The 16,064-nt window shown below is 41.0% G+C and overlaps 1 protein-coding gene across 2 annotated transcripts in view; it reads left to right on the forward strand.

The window, feature by feature from the left end:
• The window catches only part of LOC122552869 (ciliary microtubule inner protein 6), an 83,623-nt gene that overhangs the window by 28,274 nt on the left and 39,285 nt on the right, over positions 1-16,064 (forward strand). The window lies entirely within an intron of this gene.

Below are 16,064 nucleotides of genomic sequence, written 5' to 3' on the forward strand. Positions count from 1 at the left end.
TTGCCTGCTATTTCAAAATTCTAGTTAAAAGGCTGTTGGGTTTAATACTGTGGAAGTCATATGAGCAAATACCTGGGGAAGGATTAGCAGATAACCAACTGTCTATAACCCATTCTAGTGGTTGTGGAAAGACATTAACACATTTTGTTGTAGGATAACTGTAACCTGCCAATTCTGTTATGTGAGGTGCTTTTCCATAGGACATTACAACACATTTATTAGCATTCCAGACCTATCAGGCAGTACACAATGTTGATTGTCTGGCTGACATTGACTTTGGAGAAGCTTCTAGAAGGTTGCTTTTCAAATTGATTCATTCGTCGGGCTTGGGCATTGCTAGCTGGCCTGCATTTATTGCCCATCCCTAGTTGCAATTGGAAAGATGATGGTGAGCTGTCTTCTTGAACTGATGCAGTCCCTGTGCTGTGGGTTGGATGCCATTATGGAAGGAATGCCATTATGGAAGGAATTCCAAGATTTTGACCCAGTGACAGTGAAGGAATGACAATATATTTCCAAGTCAGGATGGTGAATGGCTTGCAGGGGGATTTGTAGATGGTAGTGTTCCCAGGTATTTACTGCCCTTGTCCTACTAGGTGGAAGCGTTTGTAGATTACTGAATCTTAGAGGTGGAGACTGATGGATGCTTATAGGTAAAATGGTAATCAAACTGGTTACTTTATCGTGGATTGCATCAAGCTTCTTGAGTGTTATTGGAGGCAAGTGGAGAATTTCAAGTCAGAGCACTGGCTATGTTAAATCAGAGATTGTGAATTCAAATCTTACGGGCCCCCATTCTGCTTTACCATGGAACACATAGAGTGTAGCCTTCCTGAAGAAGGGCTTATGCCCGAAATGTCGATTCTCCTGTTCCCTGGTTGCTGCCTGACCTGCTGCGCTTTTCCAGCAACACATTTTCAGCTCTGATCTCCAGCATCTGCAGACCTCACTTTCTACACATAGAGTATAGCCTTGTTGAGAGGGAAATGGAGAAGATAACTGAACACTTGGAAAAACAAAGCTCAACTCATTAGTGTCAGCATGGTTTTATGAAGGACAAGCCATACTTGACAAACCTGCTAGAGTTCTTTGAGGATGGAACCAGCAGGGTGGATAATGGGCATCCGGTGGATGTGGTATATCAGGATTTCCAAAAGGCATGTGAGAGGGTGCCAAATAAAAAAATCTGATCCAGAATGTTAGATCCTAGGCAATTAGGGGTAAAGTATTGGCTTGAGTAAAGGATTGTCTGACTGAAAGAAAGCAGAGGTTCGGATTAAATGGATCCTTCTGTGGATGACGACCTGTAACTAGTAGGTTGCTACAGGTTTCAGTTCTTTGACCTCAACTATTACAATCTATATAAATGATCTGCAAACAGGGACAGCGTGTAACATAACAAAATTTGCAGATGATACTGAAATAGTTTGGAAAGTAGGCTGTGATGTGGATATAAAGAGTTTACAGATGGATATTGATAGGCTAGGAGAATGGTCTAATATCTGGCAGATGGACTTTAATGTGGATAACTGTGAGGTTATCCATTTTGACCAAAAAAATGGGCAAATTATTATTCAATTGGAAAGCAGATTCAAAGTGTGTCAGTGCAGAGAGATCTGGGTGTCATTATGCATGAATTGCAGAAAGTGGGTATGCAGGTGTAGCCTATAATAAGAAAGGCAAATTGAAACTTGGCATTTATTGCAAAAGGACTGGATTATAACAGTAAAGGAGTGCTATAATTATATACGGCATTGGCGAGACCACATCTGGAGTAATGTGTCCAGTTTTCATCTCCTTGCTTGAGGAACAGTGTGGTGGTACTGGAGGCAGTTCAGAGGACATTCATCAGGTTGATTCCAGGAATGCTATATGAAGAGTGGTTAAATACCTCGGGCTTGTACTCACTGGAGCACAGAAGAATAAGGGACCATCTGATTAAGGTATGTAAAATACTAAAGGGGATTTATCAGGTGGATGTTGAATAGATGTTCCACTTGTGGGACAGTCTAGAACAAGAGATCATAGAGAGGACATAGGTTCAAAATTGAGATGAGGAGAAACTACTCTTCTCAAAAGTTTGTGAATCTGTAGAACTCACTGCTCCAGAGTGCAGTGGAGGCATAATCAAGAAATAAATTGATATGTTTCTGACGAAAAGTGGGATAAAGGGCTGTGGGGAGCAGTCAGGAAAGTAGAGTTGAGATCAGGATAAGATCAGCCATAATTGGCAGACCAGGCTCAAAGGGCCGAATTACCGACTCCCAGTCCTGAAACTTGATGGCGAAGAACTGTTTCTACTTGTTAGATTCAAACTTAGGTATTCCAAAGAAGATTCAACAGGTCGACAATGTGTATGAAGGGATTTTCTTATAAGGACAAGCTGGGGGCTGATTCTGTTGAAATTTAGAGGATTGAGATGAGACTTTATTGATGCAATTAAGATTCTTGTGGAGCTTTGATGTGGAGGTGCTGGTGTTGGGACTGGGGTGGACAAAGTTAAAAGTCACACAACACCAGGTAACAGTACAACAGGTTTATTTGGCAGTACTAGTTTTCAGAGCACTGCTCCTTTCATCAGCTAATTTGGGGAGCTTGACATGGTAGTTTTGGAGAATTTGTTTACTCTTGTGGGTGAGTCTAGCACCAAACAGCGCAATCTTAGAATGAGGGGTTACCCATCTAAGCTAGAGATGACGGGAGTGAAACTGTGAAATTCTTTACTGCAGAGGGATGTCAAAGCTGTTTGTTAAGTATATTCAAGGCTAAGATAGATAGATTTCTAATCAATAACGGAATCAAGATATGGAGTTAAGACAGGAAAGTGAAGTTGAAGACTATTAGATAAGCCATGATCTCAAAGAATGCCAGAGTAGACTTAACAGGTTGAATGACCTACTTCTGCTCCTCCATCTTATGGAATAGTGGAATTGATCACAGCACTGTGGTCCAGAGTGCATTTCTAGTTAAATGGAGGCACAGTTAGGGGAGTGGATACATTTTGCTGCAGCAGAGACAGAGGGTCACAAAGGCTGCATTGTCTACCTGGTATTCCGATTTAAGAGATCTCTTCTGAACCTAGACTAGGAAGGTAACGATCCAGTTGTTGTGCTCCTTTAGGTACCAACAACATAGATAGGACTAGGGAGGCAGTTCTACTGAGAGACCATGAGTTACTTGAGATTAAGTTAAAAAGCAGAAGTAGAAAGGTAAAAATCTCTGCATTACTACCTCAACTACATGCAAATTGACACAGGGTAAATAAGATTAGAGAGGTTAATGCATGGCTGAAATCTCAGCATGGGAGAAATGGGTTTTGATTCACAAACAACGAGCATTAGTGTTGGGGAAAGAGAGAACTGTTCCATTAGGATGAATTTCAATAGAATAATGTTGGTCCCAGTATCTTGGCAAATTGTACAATTAGGTTTGTAGATAGTGCTTTAAACTAATTAGGTAGTGGAACTATTTGTCTAAATATTCCAGAACTCACGAGATTCCCAAAGGGTTCTAGCCAATTGGAAATCTCCCTGTTCAAGAAGGGAGAGGGCTGGAATACTAGGCCAGTTAGCCAGTCATCTGTTGATGGGAAAATGCTAGTATGGGTAGAGTTCAATTGAAGGAAAGTTTAAAAACATCAAAACAAAACAAGAGAGCAGAGGTGAAGATGTGAATGGGAATCCAAGTATGACGGGAAGGGATAGAAAATATATGCTGCAGCAGAAATTAGTACCCAAGAAAGTAAAAATGGTAAAAAGACAAAGCATAAATCTCTTTATCTGAATGTACACAATTTTTGAGATGGGTGAGTTGATGTCACAAATAGAAGTAACAAATGAATTGCTGGCTATTTTGGAGATGTCAGAAGGTGATCAATACTGAACATTAAAGGTATTCAGTATTCTGTAAGAATAGGCATAAAGGAAAAGGAGGTATGGTAGGTTTGCATAAAGGATTGCATCAATGTATTGAAGAGTAGCAAAGTAAATGCAATAGATCATGAGGTAGAGTGAGTTTGGGTGGAATCAGAATAGCAAGGGAAATTGGTAGTGCGTGGGAGTTGTCCATAGGCCTCCAAAGCATTGCCTCTCAGCCGGACAAAGTATAAATAACTTAAAAATAATAGAGGTGTGTAAGGAGGACTGTACAATTTTCATAGGTGATTTTAATCTGCATATTCACTGGATAAGTCAAATGGGCCAGAATAACATGGAAGATGAATATCTACAGTGCATCAGGGATTGTTTCTTAGAGCAGTATGTTACATATAAAATAGTATATACAGCAGTATACTGACCCGGTAACAGGCTATTTTAGATGTTGTAATGCATAATAAGTTCGGATTCATGAAATCTCATAGTTAAGGATCATGTAGGTGTTAGCCATTACAACATGATAGAGTTTCATATTCTGTGTGAGGGAGAGGAACTTGGGTCTCAAACTAGTGTCCTCAGCTTAAATAAGGGCAATTATAAGGTATGAAGAAACAGTTGGCTAAATGGGCTGAGGAAGTAGACTAAGGGAAAGTTAGTTAATGATCACCAGCAGATGTTGAATCAGCGTAAAAATTTATCTCTGTCAAAAAGGACTATATGAGAAGAATGAACCAACCACCCGTGATCAACAAAGGCAATCAAGGTGAGTATCCAGTCAAAAACCTAAGAGATTCCAAGTGGCAAAAACTAGTGGTAGGTCAGAGGTTTGGACATTTTTAGGAACTAACAGCAGATAACTAAAAGGCTAACAAAGAGGGAGAAAATTGAATTTGAAGAAAAAAAACAGATAATGGGAGGAAAGCTCTTGTAACAATCCATCACAAGGGACAAAATATTTGACAAACTAATGGAACTAAAGGCAGACAGATGTCCAGGACCTCATGACCCGCACCGAAAGGTTTTAAGGAAGTGGATGAAGAGATGGTGGAACTATTTGTCTAAATACTCCAGAACTCACGAGATTCCCGAAGGGTTCTAGCCAATTGGAAATCTGCTGATGTATCCCCTGTTCAAGAAGGGAGAGGGACTGGAAGCAGTAAACGATAGGCTAGTTAGCCAGTCATCTGTTGATGGGAAAGTGCTAGTCAATTATGAGGGAAGAAATAGAAGGAAATTTAGAAATGCTTAACACTGTCAAACAGAGTCAATATGGTTTTATGAAAGGAAAATCATGTTTATCAAATTAGCTTGAGTTGTTTGAGAATATAAAAAACATAACTGGTAAAGGGTAACTGATAAATGTTGTATATTAGGATTTTCAGAAGGCATTTGATAATGTGTGATATAGAAGGTTGCTGCACAAGATAGGAGCTCACTGTACTGGGGGTGACATATTAACATGGCTTGAGAATTTGTTAACACACAGTAGACAAACATTTGGGATTATTGGGTCATTTTCAAGTTGTAAAGATATACATAGTCCTCCCGTACCTGCGGGGGATATGTTACAAGACCTACGTGGAAACATGAAATCGAAGATAGTAACAAACCCATTCATTTAAATGGGAAATTTACCTTCCCAGCAGCCCTCGGTCCGTGGTTCTGGAATGTTCCCTGTAATATGTTTGGGCTGCAGTAAACCATGGATAACTGAAACAGCGGAAACCGATTCCACAGATACAGCGGTCACCATGTAATTATTGGAGTGCCACAAGGATCAGACCTAAGGTCTCAATTATTTATTATCTAAAGTTATAAACTGGAGCAGGAGACAGACTGGAATGAATGCAGATTTGCTGATAATACATAAATAGGTCAAAGGATGTTGTGACATTAGGAATCTACAAGGGGATATAGATAGGTTGATTGAGTGAGTGAATGGAGTTTAGCATAGGAAGTTGGAAGGTCATGTAGTTTGGTGGGAGTAATCAAAAGTCAGACTATTATTTAAATGGAATCCCCCACTATCAACATCCTGCGGGATACCATTAACCAGAAACTCAACTAGACTTGCCACATAAACACAGTGGCTACAAGAACAGGTCAGAGATTATGAATACTGAGGCAAGTAACTCACCTCCTGACTCCCCAAAGTTTGTCCATCATCTACAAGGTACAAGTCAGGAGTGTGATGGAATATACCCACTTGCCTGGATGGATGCAGCTCCAACAGCACTCAAGAAGCTGGACACCTTCCGGGACAAAGCAGCCTTCTTAATTAGTACTATATCCACAAGTATGCACTGCCTCCATCACTAAAGCTCAGTAGCAGCAGTGCGTATTAGCTACAAGATACACGGCAGAAATTCACAAAGGTCCTTAGACAGCACCATCAAAGCCATAACCACTTCTATCTGGAAGGGCAAACACAGCAGATACATGGGAACACAGCCACCTTCAAGTTTCCATCCAAGTCGTTCACCATCCTGTCTTGAAAATATATTGCCATTCCTTCACTGTCGCTGGGTCAAAATCCTGGAATTCCCAAAATCCTGTAATTGTAGGTCAACCCACAATAGGTGGATCACGATGATCAAGAAGGCAGCTCACCATCACCTTCTCAATGACAGCTAGGGATGGGCAACAAATGCTGGCCAACTAATAACACCCCCATCCCACAAATGAATTAAGAAAAAGAGATTCCAAACATGTGCAGCATTGAGGGACTTGGTGTTCTTATGCTTGAAACGCAAAAAGACAATAGGTTGCTGAAACAAATAATGACCTTTGGCATTTATTGCTTGTCAGTTGGTGTTTAAAATAGAGAAGTCCTCTTACTGTCCAAGGCACTGGTGAGGCTGTACCTGTGGTACTGTGTACAGTTTTGGTCCCCATATTTAGGAAATGATACACCGGCATTGCAGGTGTATCATTCAAAGCTGAAGTTCACTAGACTAAATAAGAGATGAAGGGGATGACTTATAAAGATGGCTAAACACATTAAGCCCTTATTCAGTGGAGTTTAGAGGAATGAGAGCTATTTTATTGATTCTATAAAACATATAGGATTCCAAGGAGTCTTGTTGAGGTAGATGTTGAGAAGGTATTTCCATTAGAGGGGAAATTTCAAACAAGAGTGTATAGTTACAGAATAAGAGGACACGCAGATCGCATTGAACAAGGGGCAGGCTCGAGGGGCTGAATGGCGTATTCCTGTTTCTATTTCCACTCGTTTAAAACTGAGATGTGAAGGAATTTCTTCTTCCAGAGGATAGTGAATGTCTGGAATTCTCGATCACAGAAAACTGTAGAGGTTAGAATATTACAAGAATTTAAGGAGAGAGATTTTTGAAATTTCAAGGAGTTGACAGCAATGATAATGTTGTGGGGAGGGATGTTGTTGGCAGTTTGACAGGTTACTGGCTGCCAGCTAACGTAAGGTCTTTGTTTAAATCAGGGCCTAGTGCTGGTGGCTCTGCATCAGGAGACAATGTGGCTGCCCACCTCCAGAAGCTGAGTTATCGACAGTTCCAGTAACTGGTTGTTAATATGCCAGCTAATGTGAGACTACACCATGACAGGTCAGAGTAAGAGGGCCTTGGCCCCAGCTTGTAGTTCTGCCTCTGTATTCCTGCTAGATTCCAAAAATCTCAATCAATATTTCTTCTCTTCTCCACTCATTTTGTTTTCTTTTTATTCAGTCTGTTGTGGTTGTCTTATATACATTAGTTTTAATGGTTTATGTAAGAAAGATTAATCTGTCTTTTAAAAATGCAGCCTGCTTTGTATTTCTAACATTTTATTTCCTTTGTTTCACAATGGCTCTATCTTAAATCAGTTTAAAGTGATTCTTAACTCCCAAAGGTTTGTTCCTGTGCCTTTCTTTTCTCAGAAAGCTAACATTTAAGCACAGAACTGTGTCTCAGTGAGAGTTTTCCCTGGAGATTCTACTGCAAGTTAGATGAATCTTCTGACCCCGTTTCAAATTGAATTTGGTCATTACAGTCTGAGTGCAGGCTATTACCTGCATTCATGTACAATGAGCTATTGAGACTGGCTTTTCTCACTCTCCAATACTGGCAGTCTAATTTGTCTTTCAATTTCAGAAGTATCTTTTCTAGAGCCTGTGGCCCAATCCAACATATAGATCTATATGGACTTTGCCCTTCTCAAAGACCATCACAGTATGCATTTTAAAAACATATTCATTCATGGGATGTTAATATCTCTAAGACAACATTTATTACCCACCCCTAATTACCCTCAAGAAGAAGATGGTGAGTTGCTGCCTTGAACTGTTCCAAGATTATGACCCAGCAGCACTGAAGGAATGGTGATATTGTTTCAAGTCAGAATGGTTTGTGACTTGAAGGGAACTTGCAGGTGATAGTATTCCACCGCATCTGTTGTTCTTGACTTACTCGCTGGTACACATTGCTACCATTGCTTTGGTGGTGGAGTGAATATGGAAGATGGTCAGTAAGATACCAATCAAGCCGGCTGCTTTATTTTGGGTGGTGTTAAGCTTCTTGAGTGTATTTGGTGTGGATCTATTACTGTCTGACCTGTTCTTGTAGCCATAACATTTATGTGGCCTGTCTAGTTCAGCTTCTGTTTAATCCACAGGGCTCAGTGTTGGGGCCGCAGCTGTTCACGTTACATATTAATGATCTGGATGAAGGGACTGGGGGCATTCTAACGAAGTTTGCCGATGATACGAAGATAGGTGGACAGGCAGGTAGTACTGAGGAAGTGGGGAGGCTGCAGAAGGATCTAGACAGATTAGGAGAGTGGTCCAGGAAATGGCTGATGAAGTTCAATGTGAGCAAATGCGAGGTCTTGCACTTTGGAAAAAAAGAATACAAGCATGGACTACTTTCTAAACGGTGAGAAAATTCATAAAGCCAAAGTACAAAGGGATCTGGGAGTGCTAGTTGAGGATTCTCTAAAGGTAAACATGCAGGTTGAATCCGTGATTAAGAAAGCAAATGCAATGTTGTCATTTATCTCAAGAGGATTGGAATATAAAAGCAGGGATGTGCTACTGAGACTTTATAAGGCTCTGGTTAGGCCCCATTTGGAGTACTGTGTCCAGTTTTGGGCCCCACACCTCAGGAGGGACATACTGGCACTGGAGCGTGTCCAGCGGAGATTCACACGGATGATACCTGAAATGGTAGGTCCAACATATTAGGAACGGCTGAGGATCCTGGGATTGTACTCATTGGCGTTTAGAAGGTTAAGGGGAGATCTGATAGAAACTTACAAGATAATACATGGCTTGGGAATGGGTGGACGCTAAGAAATTGTTTCCGTTAGGTGGGGAGACTAGGACCCGTGGGCACAGCCTTAAAATTAGAGGGGGTCAATTCAGAACAGAAATGCGGAGACATTTCTTCAGAGTCTCCGCATTAGGAGAGTGGTGGGCCTGTGGAATTCATTGCCGCGGAGTGCAGTGGAGGCCGGGACGCTAAATGTCTTCAAGGCAGAGATTGATAAATTCTTGATGTCACAAGGAATTAAGGGCTACGGGGAGAATGTGGATAAGTGGAGTTCAAATGCCCATCAGCCATGATTAAATGGCGGAGTGGACTCGATGGGCCGAATGGCCTTACTTCCACTCCTATGTCTTATGGTCTTATGGTCTAATGCAGCCAGGATGTTGATAGGAGGAAACAGCATTGACTGTCAAGAGGACATGGTTAGATTCTCTCTTGTTTGAGATGGTCATTGTCTGGCACTTCTGTGGTACGAATGCTAATTGTCACTTGTCAGCCTGAACTGAATGTTCTATGCATCTTGCTGCATGATAAACTCAAGCTGCTTCAGTATCTGAGGAGTCGTGAATAGTGCTGAACATTGTGCAATCATCAGTGAACATCCCAGTTCTGACCTTATGATGGAGGGAAAGTCATTGATGAAGCAGTTGAAGAAGATTAGGCCTAGCACAGTCCTCAAAGGAATTCTGGCAGAGATGTCCTGGAGCAGAGATGATTGACATCCAACAACCTTCTTTTGTGTTATGTATGACTCCAACCAGCAGACAGATTTCCTACTGATTCCTGTTGACTCCAGTTTTCCTTGGGCTCCTTGATGTCATACTTGTTCAGATACTACTTTGTTACCAAGGATAGTGAGTTTCATCTTACCTCACGTCTTTTATTTACTGCCAGTCACAACTGGATGTGGCAGGATAGGAAAGCTTAGATGTGACTTGCTGCTTGTGAGATCACTTAACTCTGACCATTGCTTGCTATTTCCACTTTTTGGCCTGCAATTAGTTCAGGAGGCAGGACCTCCTTTTTTTTATCTACGTAGAAATGCTAAATCGCTACCCTTTAGACTCTGAACTTCATTCTATATTCAAACAAAACAGACTATTAAAGTACTGTTTAAAGACCCTGACATTTTTCAAACTGGAAGCCTGTGACTAGCAGTATGCCACAGCGATCAGTACTGGGTCCACTGTTATTCCTCATTTATATAAATGATTTGGATGAGAATTTAGGAGTTATGGTTTGTAACTTTGTGAATGGTGCCTGGATTGGTAGTATAGTGGACAGTGAAGAAGTTTATTTGGAAATACAGCAAGATTTTGATCAACTGGGCCAGTGGGCTGAGGATGGCAGATGGAGTTTAATTTTGCCTTTTGATAGGTCAAACCATGGCAGGACTTACACTGTCAATAGTGAGTTCCTGGGGTATTATAGAACAAAGACATTTAGGGGTACAGGTTCATAGCTCCTTGAAAGTGGAGTCATGGTTAAACAGGGTGGTGAAGAAGGCTTTGGGCATGCTAACTTTCATTGGTCTGAGCATTGAGCATAAAAGTTGAGACATCTTGTTGCAGCTGTACAAGATGTTGGTAAGACCACATTTGGATTACTGTATGAGTTCTGGTCACCCTACTGTGGAAAGAAAGAATATTATTAAATTAGAAAATGTGCAGAAAATATTTACTAGGATGCTACCTCAACTGGAAGGTTTGTGTTATTAGGAGAGGCTTGATAGACTAGAACTTTTTTTCCCTGGTGCAGAGGAGATTGAGGGTTGACCTTATTGATGTCTGTAAAATAATGAGAGGCATAGAGAAGGTAGGAAGCCAACAGCTTTTCCCCATGGTAGGGGAGTCTAAAATGAGAGGGTTTCAGGTGGGAGGGGAGACATACAAAAGATCCGGGGGCAATTTTTTCACGCAGAGGATAGTTAGTGTCTGGAATGGACTGCTAGAGGTAGTGGTGGAAGTTAGTACAATTTGGTCATTTAAGAAACATTGGGACAGGAACATAGATGGGATAGGTATGGAGGGATATGGACCAAACAGAGGCATATGGAACTAGATTAATTGTGAAAACTGGGCAGCGTGGACAAGTTGGGCAAAGTGCCTGTTCTCATGCTGTAAACTGCTATGACTCTCCATGGGCTGAGGTTTATGAAAAAGTAGCTGAGACCTGCGGCAGATCAGCCATGATCTTGTAGAATGGTAAGGCATAACTCAGAGACCAAATGGCCTATTCTCCCAGTCCCATTTCTTATGTTCAAGGGATTGAGTGTAAAATCAAGACTATACACCAGTACAGTACGGGGCAGTGCTACACTGCTGAACATACTGTTTCTTAGATAAGACATTAAACCAAGGCCCCATATACCTGCTTGGGTAAATGTAAAAGAATCTATGGCTCTATTTCAATAAGAGCAGGGTGTCCTAGCAAAAATTTATCTCTCAGTCAACATCACATAAAGAAAATTGTCAGTTTCACATTGGTGCTTATGGGAGATGTGTTTACATTGGCCACCATATTTGCTACATTTCAAGAGTGACTACACTTGAAAGTACTTCATTGGCTGTTTAGCATACACTCCTGTCTTGCAGCTTTATTAGGTTGTCATCTCATTTTTAAATATGCCAGCACTACTTCTGCCATGCTGTCCTGCACACCTCATTGAAAAAATTTAGTTTCCTGATTGGATGGCAACGTTAGAATGAGAGATATGCTGGGCCAAAAGTTAAAGATCATGGTTGAGTATAATTCTGCTGCATGTCATAGGGGCCTAATTTTGAACTGATAGATCTGTTCTGAATCAATTCCATATGGAATGCAGTGGAGCTTCATACGAGGACACATAGTGTCCTCAGTATGAAAATGGGAATTTACCTTCACAAGGACTGTGCAATTGGACACTGCTACCAATGCTGTCATGGACAGATGCATCTATCACATGTAAAATGTTAAGGGCAAGCTTTTTTCTCTTGTTGGTTTTCTCACTGCCTGCTGGAAATTCGGGATTTAGTCACATCTCTCAGTACGGGTTCTACAAAGCCAATCTTAATGATGAACATTAAAGTCCTGCAATCAGAGTATGTGCTATGCCCTTCCCATTCTTGGTGTTCAACATGTAGGAGTACTGATTGTTCAGATGAAGAAAGCAGTGGATGGTAATCGCCAGAAATATTACTTGTCCATGTTTCACCTGATGGCCTGAGAACATATGGAGACTGGAGTCAATGTTAATGACTCTCATGACTACTACTCTCGAGTGAATATCACAGTTGTCACCATTTGCTTATCTAAGTGATATCTAGTGTGCGCCTTTTCACAGTGTGTGACTCCAGTGTTTTCTCATCTGCAGTTTCCTGGAAGTTCACATATACAGTCAGCCATTCTTGCTGTTCAAAAATCACTGTGACGTTTTCTTGGAAAGCACCCCCTTTGAAAACTGGGACTTTACTATAGTTAGGCAGTTACTTAATCAACCTGTGGGACAGCTATTCCAATTATGGGACAAGTTGCCAGATGTTTAGTGAGAAGACTTTGCAGGGTAATCAGGTATAGGTTGTGGCTTTTTCATTTCGATTATTGAGACTGATGCAGAGTAGACAATCCAATTTTATTCTTGTTAAATTTTTATGTAGAGATTTAGTAGATGTGGGTGGCTTGCTAGGCCATTTCAGAGGGCAGTTAAAAATCAACATGTTGCTATGGGTTTGAAATCACATGTATGCTGAGTTGGGCAAGGATGACATATTTCCATCCCTGAGGCATATAGGAGCAGAAAAAGGCCATTTGACCTTTCAAGCCTGCTCCACCATTCAATATGATTCTGGTTATTCATTGAGCTCAATATCCTAATCCTGCACCCCCCTCACCATCGTTTCTCGCACCCCCGCCCCCAACATATCCCTTAATCCCTTTAGCCACAAGAGCTCCATCCACCTCCTTCTTGAAAACACGATGTTTTGGCCTCAACCACTTTCTGTGCTAGTGACTTCTACAAGCTCACCACTCTGTGTGAAGACATTTCTCATCTTGTAAAAGGTTTATCCCATTTCCTTATATAATGGTTCTAGACTCCCCCTCTAATTGGAAACACCCTTCCTGCTTTTAACCTGTGTAATCCTGTTAGAATTTCATAGATTTGTATGAGATCCCCCTCATTCTTGTAAACTCCAGTGAATATAATCCTAACTGATTCAATCTCTCCTCGTACATCTGCCCAGCCACCTCTATAGCAAGAACGTCTTCCCTCAAATAAGGAGATCAAAATGGCATACACGACTTCAAGTGTGGCCTCACTAGTATCCTGTATAATTGCAACAAGACATCCTTGTTCCTGTGCTCATCTTGAAGGCCAAGATACAGTTTGCATTTTTTATGGCCTGCTGCACCTGTGTGCTTTTGGAACTGGTGCACGAGGACACTCAGGTTTCATTGAACATTTCCCTCTCTTAATCTGCAGCCATTCAAATAATAATCTGCTTTCCTATTTTTGCTACCAAAGTGAATAACCTCGCATTTATCCACATTAAACTGGATTTGTCATGTATTTCCCCATTCTCTCAGCCTGTCCAAATCACATTGCAACATCTCTGCATCTTCATTACAGCTCTCCCTTCCACCCAACTTGGTGTCATCTCTAAATTCTGACATATTACATTCAGTTCCCTCATCTAAATCATTAACATATATTGCCAAAGCTGCGGTCCTCGTACCACTCCTTATCGTATCCCATTAGATGTTGCTTGCCTTTCAGAAAAAAATCCCATTTTCCTATTCTTTGTTTCCTGCCTACTAACCAATTTTCTCTCCCTCTCAATACACGAACTGATCCCATGCACTTTAATTTTACACACTAATCTCTTATGTGGGAGTCTGTTGAAAGTAAATGAAAGTTCAAACAAGCCACATCCACTAGCTCTTCCTGATAAACTGTTCAAGTTATGCCCTCAAATAATTCCAGTAGATTTCTCAAGCATGATTTCCCTTTTGTAAATCCATGCTGACTGTTTACCACAGTTGTTAATGTGCTCTGCAATAACATCCTTGATTAAAGGACTCTGGTGACTTTCCCATTACTGATGTCAGACTTACTAATCTGAAGTTTCCTGTTTTTTCTCTACCTCTCTTTTCAAATAGTGGGGTAACCTGAGCTACCCTCCAATCTGTAGGAATTGTTTCAGTGTCTAAAGGATCTTGGAAAACGACCATCAGGTCATCCACTATTTCTAGGGCCACTTTCTTAAGTACTCCACAATGTAGATAATTAAGCCCTAGTAATTTACCAGCCTTCAATGCCATCAATTTATCCAAAACCATTTCTCTACTAATACTGATTTGCCATGGTTTGGCCACTGTGGTCTTTGCACTCTTGTGCCAGACAGGAATAAATAATTTTTGTAGTTCACACCTTTACTCTTTGAATATTTGTCTTTGCTTATCCACTGTCATTCCTTTCAGAAACATTTCCCAATCACTCATAGCCAACTCATGCCTCATATCATCATGGTTTCCCTTATTAAGATCTTCTGACCCTAGTCTCATTATCAACTACCTCACTCTCCACCTTGATAAAGAATCCTATCATATCATGATTGCTTATCCCCAAGTGGTCTCTCACAACTACTTATGCCTTTCTCATTACTTAGTACCCAGACTAAGATGGCCTATTCTGGAGATGGTTCCTCAACATATTGATCCAGGAAGCCATCCTGTATACACTCTTAGAATTCCTCCTTGATGGTATTGTGACTAATTTAGTTTGCCCAATCAATATACAGACTAAAGTCACCCCTACAATGGCATGGTGGCTCCGTGGTTAGGTCAGTGCTGTTTTATAGTGCCAGAGACTAGGGTTCGATTCTACCCTCAGGAGACTGTGTGGAGTTTGCACATTCTCTCCTTGTCTGTGTGGGTTTTCTCTGGCTGTTCTTGTTTCTTCCCACAGTCCAAAGATGTGCACGTTATATGGATTAGCCATGGGAAATGCAAGGTTACAGGGATGGGGATAGAATGCTCTTCGGAGGGTCACTGTGGACTTGATGAGCCAAATGACCTGCTTCCACACTGTAGGAATTCTGTCATTCTAAATTACAAATGTTCCTCTATGCATGCTTCTCTAATTTCCTGTTGAATGCCATTCTCAGCATCTTGGTATTTCTCAGTTCTACCCACATAAATTCTACAATATCAGAGGTAATATCTTTCCTCAATATTATGTTTATACCTCTTTAACCAGTATGACAACCCCACTGCCTTTTCCTTTTTGTTCATCCTTCCTAAATACAGAATACCTCTGGATGTTCCACCCCTCCCTCCCCCGTCACTCCACAAGCCTAACTATGTCGTACCTGTTTCCACCTATTTGTGCAATTTATTCATCCACTTTATTTTGATGCTCTGTGCATTCAGGCACAAAGCCTTAAAGCTTGTCTTTTTAATGTTCCTTACCAATTAATATTCAGATACCAATTTCTTTTTTTTTACTATGAACTTGTTTGAGTCCAGCCGTTGATTCCACTCCCTATCACTTCTCTTATTTCTATTTCTGTTTTTTGCTCTTGTCTTTGATTTCCCTTCTTCTGACTCCTTGTATAGATTCTCATCTTCCTGCTAATTTAGTTTGAACCCTCCCCAATCACCCTAGCAAATACTCTGTCTAAGGAATCAGTCCTGGTCTGCCCAGGTGTAACGTGTCCAGTTTGTACTGGCCCCACCATCCCAGAACTGGTCTCAATGCCTCAGGGATCTAAAACCCTCCTCTTCACTCCATCTCTTTAACCAGTGTTCATCTGATATATTCTGCTGTTTTTACTTTGATTAATACTGGTGTAATCCTGAGGTCTAGAAGTGTACCAGATTAGCTCAATGGCTTCTGGTCAAGCAATAGCTTTACTTTTAAAACTTCTCATAC

This window comes from Chiloscyllium plagiosum, unplaced genomic scaffold, assembly GCF_037043375.1.
Source record: "Chiloscyllium plagiosum isolate Xiang-an unplaced genomic scaffold, Cpla_swu_hap1 HiC_scaffold_10, whole genome shotgun sequence".
NCBI lineage: Eukaryota > Metazoa > Chordata > Chondrichthyes > Orectolobiformes > Hemiscylliidae > Chiloscyllium > Chiloscyllium plagiosum.